Below are 6,908 nucleotides of genomic sequence, written 5' to 3'. Positions count from 1 at the left end.
TGTTTTGGAGGGGCGGGGGCTAAGAAAACCCACCCACAGCCTGTCCATGTGACTGCCTACTTGTAACACGTGAAGGATCAAGGATGTGGCTAAATCTGCTCATTTTATGAAAGTGTTTATTTGTTTTCAAAAATTATTTTGTTTAAAGTTATCTTTCGCACAGCGATGTCACTGTATTTAGTGGCTATCGAGTTTAGTTATAACTATCAAGTGAATACAATATTTAAATATGTTATGTGTTTGGTACATTGTGGTAGGTACAGGGCTCTGGAATCTTCACACGTTCTGTTTTTATAAATTGCCAACAAGCTTCAAAAAGCTTTTCTCACGCAAGAATATTCGTAAAATCACTCTTAGCGAGAAGGCTGTTACACATAGTGCCTGCTTAAGAGAGGAGTTCCACAAGCTCTCAGAGATAAAATCTGCCACGGCATCCAATCTCAGCACAGGTTATCAAAAGCACCACGTGTGTGCCAACAGTTGGTGGGTGCAGGGAGGGAAGGGGGTGGAAGAATCGAAGAGCCTCAAGTGAGAATGGCAGCTTTCCGACTGACCCACCGCTCTCTCTAACCCGGAAGCAAAGTGGTCTGAATAGAGACAACCCTGCCCCTGTCAGCGACTGACTGTTCATGGAGATGGCCGCCCAATTAACACAAGCCGTGGGTTGCCAATAAAACATAATAAGCCAGGCCCACAAGAAGGCAGGATCACTGTGGGAACCCGGTCGGGCTTACCACACCACTGATGGTTTTCGTGCCATTAAACAGCAAGCGAGTTAATAATTGCAGTGGTTTATCTCAAGGCTCCCTGCTGCTTTTAGCGCTTAACTCAAATGTAATGTTCATCAGCTTCTGCCAGTAGGCAAGAGGGAGAGCTTTATCAGAAAATGTTAAGATCGCTCTGTGATTATTACTCCACCTTAGGGCAAGGCTACCGTAAGTGCCCCACACAGCGCCTGGTGGGACGTTATCTCCTGAAGGCTCTGGAAATGAGTACCTCGGCATTTAGATTTCCCTCCATGCCTGCCCTACCTCGCCCCCACACGCACTTCTTACGTTTAATACTGGGCTGTCTTAAATCACGCAAAATGGCAATTGATAAGATACGGAGTAAGCTGTGTTTTCGTTTCTGCATGGCCTAGCTGACCTGGTCACTCTACTCCGGGCCCACCTGGTTCTTGCTGTCCACAAAGCCACTTCCTCTCCATCCCAAGTCTGTTACCTGTTGTGCTAAAGGCTCAGGATAGCCCACTGTCCCCTTGTGTGAACTCAGTGCTTTACAGTGCAGGGCCCGAGCAAGACCGTGGACTGAGAACCCCCGCAGGTTGTGGCGGAGGTCAGAAGTAGCCTGGGACTAAACTGTAATTAAGTGCCTGGTGGGAAAATCTCCTGACATTTCAGAGAAATCATTCCCCTTAGAGTGATTCGGTCCCTAGGAATTTCCCGACACAAGTCAGTGGATCAAAGATCCAGCCAACATCTTAAAGAGAGCAATTGTGTCACTAAGCAGTCACATTGCACTTTGCCTCTGCAGTGAATACAAATTGGATTCTCAGATTGGACAATTTTAGTGTTCAAATATTTCTCATTGCAAGGTGCATAAAGGAGGCCTGAAGAGAAAGAGAATGTCAACTCGAAAAAGGTAGCCTGCCAACCACCACCCTTAAGCATCTTATCCTCCCCAGGCACACGACCTCCAGAGAGCCTGACCATTGGAGTGCTAGTGGGCCATTTCAAAGGAAAGAGACTTTCTCTGGATTTTGCTTACCAGTCCCAAATTCTAGCTTGCAGGGCTCTCCCTAGCATCCCGCTCCAACTGCTGGTTATTTGCCTAAAATGCCCTCTCTCTATAAAATTTGATGACACTCAAAAGACACGATTACAATTGCTTTTCACTGATCACTTTGCTCTCTCATCATCTCAAAAAGGTCCCAAACAACATTCGGTCAACTATGACAGAAAACCCCCAAAGGAATTTCCAAAGATCAGGCTAGACCAGGCAGACAAAGAGGCGATACAGAAGAGCGTATCGTCATAGACTCTACCAACGTATTTTTCTAGTACATTTTATTTCTGGTGGAACTTGATATCAACTGGAGTCTGAGAAATGGCAGATTTCTCTGCAAGGCTTACAGAGAGAGGTTTCGAATGAGCCTTAAAGTATTTGTTATGAATTTTAGCTCTGAATCTGCTTCTGGGATTAAAACCTGCATCCGCGACTTACTATCTGTAGAGCTTTGTACAAATAAGTTTAGCTTACCTAAACCTCAGTGTCCTCATCTGTAAAGAGGTGATAATATTAGTACGTAACTCAGAGGGTTGTTATGAGAAATACAGCAGATAATAGATATAGAACTGCTAAGTACTCTGCCCAGCACAGAGCAAGCTCTTGATAATTATCCGTTATTAGTGTTGCTGGTGTTATTATTTATATTGAATCAACAGAAGGAACATGGAGGTGCCATCAGGACGTGCAGCGAGGGTCATTTTGGAGCTAACTGGCCACAAATGAGACTTCCATCTGACAGGCTGCAGCTTCGTCCAACTGACAGTTCTGGTAGGGCTCTCAGCCTTCACCGCGACCATCTGGCAACCTAACCACAGGGCCACCGCTCTTGGGTGAGCAGAAAACACTAAGTGAGCTGGCTGCCATAGTGAACCCTGGTATGACTTATTGGAAACATCCTTCAGAGATGACTCTCTGGACCCCCAATGTTACAGGAACATGTAATATTACATGTTTTATAAATTACACGTATTATGTTGCATGTATTATAAATTACAGAAACATGTTTCTTGGCTGTGGCTCCCCAGGTCCGACGGAGTCTCGCGGTCGCCTGCAGCTACCAGCAGCTCAGCCTCTTGGTCCATCATCAGGTTGCAGTTCTAATGATCTGGCAGGAAAAGATACCTGCCCTCAGTTCCCCCAGTGTGGATAGTGTGGACTCACATGAATTTGTAAACCAGAAAAGCACCCCTTCCTCACTACTTAATATGCTTAACAGCTAATTACATCTGTGTAGGGATTACACTTTACATTGTCCAGCTTTATGGAAACAAGTCCCCAGGCTTCCCCAGATTCCCTTAAACAGTTCCTTATCTCTGAGAGGGAGATCCTTATCAGGGCCATATGTTAGAGGTCCTGTGCAGTTTCCAAATGACCACAGGAAAGTCTGGAGCCTAATCCGTCTGCAGGCCTAAAGAGGGGACTGAACAGAGTCCCCTGAACCAGCTGGGAGGCCAAAGCCTTCCACCCTCCATAAACCTGTCAAAGGTTGAGTCTGGACCAAGATGACCCACATTAGCTCCTCTCCCCAGGTGACATGGGCTTCCTATTTTGACCTTCATGCAACATGGAGCTGGGGTGTACAAATCCCAGGGGGTTATGGGGTACCTTATCCAAAGTCAAAGTGAAGTCTTTGCCCTTTCCAAGGGCGCTGTGGAAGGACTACTTTGGTAGTAACACTTGGCTTCTTAACTTACAGGCTAGCTAAGCCTCTCCAACCCCTGAGGAAACAAGGGAAAGCTACCATCTTCCTTTGGCCAAGATGGCAATGCAGATGCAATTCTCCCCAATAGGAGAATCATCTGGCCTCACACAGTTTTCTCAAGGCCTGGGAGATTCCCAGCCTTGGCAGACGCTAAAAACACTCCTTCCCTTGGGCTGTAACGATTCTGTTAAAGACCTTGTCTTAAGGAACTCTTGGGTGAGGGGAGGGCCTGGGAGTGCAAAGAGCAGGAAATATCTCCCAGCGTGAGGAGCTCAGGAGCCAGAGGGGCCCTGCCGGAGCTTTCCAGCCTGTGACTCACGGGACTGCTTCCCTGCTTAACCCAGCCTGGATTGCAACTCCTTGGCCACTGTGTCTCAGTGCCTCTTCCTGTCTCCATCCCGCCCAGACCACTGAACAAAGCAGAAGTCTGGAGTCCACGGCAAAGACTGAAGTGTTGTGTATATATTTGGCGTCATCTGTGGAAGCAGCTATTTTGAAAACAAAAAAAATAACTTCCCTGCCCTCAGAAGAACTTTGTGCGCTCTTAGAAGCGTCCACCTTAACCATTTGAGACTAAAACCTTGGTTATCACCCCTTGAAAAAAGAAAGGTAGAGATATAGTACATTCCTTCTCGTTGATTCAGAATAATAGGTCAGCCATTTGTTGAGTGCTTACTATATGCCAGACACTGAACCAAGTGCTTTACATCCATTACATCATTTAATATTTACAATAACCCTATGAGATATGCAGTGTTATTATCTCTATTTTATGAACCAGGAAACTGACGCTGTATTACTTGAGAGCACTGCTTCTTGGTCTCTGATACACTGGGGTGAAAGGGAAATTGGAGGTCACCTTGTCCAACTGGTGCTCTGATCCCTTAACTCCTTACAACTTCCTAACCCCTCTCCGACAACCTTACAGAACAGAACAATATCTACTTACTCCAGGGAAGGGAGAATCCATGAAGCACAAAGGAAGGGGCACATGACTGGGAATCTGCTAACACAGTGCCTGCCATTCTCATGGTTTCTATCCATTGAGTGAATTTGCCCTTTGGGAAGACCAAAGAAAGTCAGAGGACTTTCCACGAAAGCCTCTTCGTATATTAAAAGAGAGCATATTCCTTAAATCTTCTCCAATCTAATTATATCCAGTTTCCCAACCATTCTCTATATAAGATTATCCCGGTAACCTTCCTCTGGGTAGGCTACCACTTGTCAAGTTACCTCTTAAATGTGGTTACACGACTGGAGCATCAGAATCCAAGTGGATCTGACCAGCTTGGAGACAGCGGGATGACTCCCTCCCTTGGTCTCCACGTATTTGCTTAGTTACACAGCTTAAAATTTTCCTCACCTCTTTGAAAATCCCAACATACCTTGAAAACACAGTCAACAAAAAGCCCTGCGTGTTTTTGCCCCTGCTGGTGCCTAGGTGTGTGAGCTAAAGTGCTAAAAATCAATTTGCTGAGGACCAGTTGGCTGAAATTCTATTTACCAAATGACTGATGTTATCTTTGCATTCCAAATATTGAACCTACTATTGTCAGGCACTTTTCAAGGCCCTGGAGATAAAGCCGTGAACAAAATAGACAAAAATGTCTGTCTGGATGGAAGTAACATTCTTAATATAATGGAATCACGCCAGCCACTTTTGAGTTCTTCTGGTTCCTTTTGAATGTCATTTCAACAATGCTTCAACTGGCATATAAACCTTAATTTGGCATTTCTAGCAATTGGTAAGAAAATCTCATCATTTCCTACCGATATGATTAGCTTGGATCCCTTCACAGAATTTTCATATTAATGGCAATATATAATAGAATCTTTGCTGAAATCGGTGAGTTTGAATGAATAATTGAAAAACAGTTAAATATATCCATGGGAAATTTAAGCCTATGCCCATCAACTTTTCAAAAATTGAGCATTCTACAAAATTCTGCTATGAAGACAGAGTAACAACCAGTCCATTACAGCGTCACAGAAATCACCTATACAAATCTTCGATATAAATTGTTGTCAACTTTATAAGTAACACTGAAAGATTTGCGTTTAATGGTACATATAGCTTGATGAGTTAATCATTGGGCAAACCGATCATTTGACAAACTGAGTTTTAGCATATTGGTCATTCATTGTCTAACTAATTTTGCCAAACTGATACTTGTTAACCAATTTAAAGCTGTCGCTGAGCCACGGTGCCCCAGCCCAAACATGGTGCAGAAAAATCAAATTGACTTATTTGACTCAGCCTTTCAATTCTGACCAGTGACTTCTTTCCGAATCCTGACTCTATCACATTACAGTCTTCCCAGGCACTTGTCATCCAGCAATTTGTTCGTCATGCTATGAGAATCCTTATGCAAGCTTTAAAACATAATGTACCAGGGAGAGCAGTGAGTACCATTAGACCCTCATCGAGTTTGTCGATGGTAAATTAACTAAAAGTTTTTGAGAAACGTCATTCAGCAAGTTATAAATCTACCTAACTTACCTATCACCAGCATCATCATAAGAATAAAACAATGGTAACTTTTATTGAATGCCTTCTACCTATCAGGTAGGGTGATAGGTGCTTTGCACACATATCTTCTTCAAGCCTCATCCAGATGAGGAAAGTAAGGCTAAAGAGGTGAAGTAAATCACCCAAGGCCATACAGCTACTAAGTAACACACTTTCTTTCCTCTGGCAGTTAGAAGTTTATTGCAACACTAAGCTTTTACATTTAGTCATTGTCTCCTGGATTTATCTTATAGATAAAGCTGCCTGAAAGATGGGAATATTGAAGTCAGCATATATTAACTAAGACATTTAAAGGTACCATGTCACCTTAACATGTACCTTTCATTTGGTCAGTTGATTTATCAGAGGATGAGTCAGCTCACCGCCTTCCATCAAGACAGAAGATTCCATCCTAGTTTCTATCTCAAATGTGAACATGTCCCCAAGGTATAAGTAGCCTGGATTTAATCCTGGCATGACCTTGCCTGCTGGGGCTTCACATCTTAACTGCCAATCTTCGATTGTGACATGTTGATAATAGCACCTAACACAAGGGCCTATGGCAAGGATTTAATGAGGTAATATCTGAGGAGTGTATTGCTCCATGCTGGGCCCACGGTAGATGATAAAGGTTAGTTCTCTGTTCTTCCAGCTACTCGGGTCTGAGTGACTGCAGGGCTACTTGAGATATCTATCACCATGAAGCAGAGAAGCATAATGAGAGTGAAATCCATTAATATATATTTATCTAGAAATTCTGTTCCGTCATGACTGAACTTACTGTAATACCTATGTCACCCAAAATTAATTCTCACTGTACTTTAAGTTAACATTAGTAACTAATTCTGTCAGATCTGACTCAGGAATGTTTTCTGGCATGACATCCTGGTGCCTTGGTCTTCAGTCAAA

Source organism: Leopardus geoffroyi, chromosome B1 (genome assembly GCF_018350155.1).
Source record: "Leopardus geoffroyi isolate Oge1 chromosome B1, O.geoffroyi_Oge1_pat1.0, whole genome shotgun sequence".
Lineage (NCBI taxonomy): Eukaryota > Metazoa > Chordata > Mammalia > Carnivora > Felidae > Leopardus > Leopardus geoffroyi.
The sequence above is the reverse complement of the archived record's forward strand: the minus strand, read 5'-3'. Positions refer to the sequence as shown.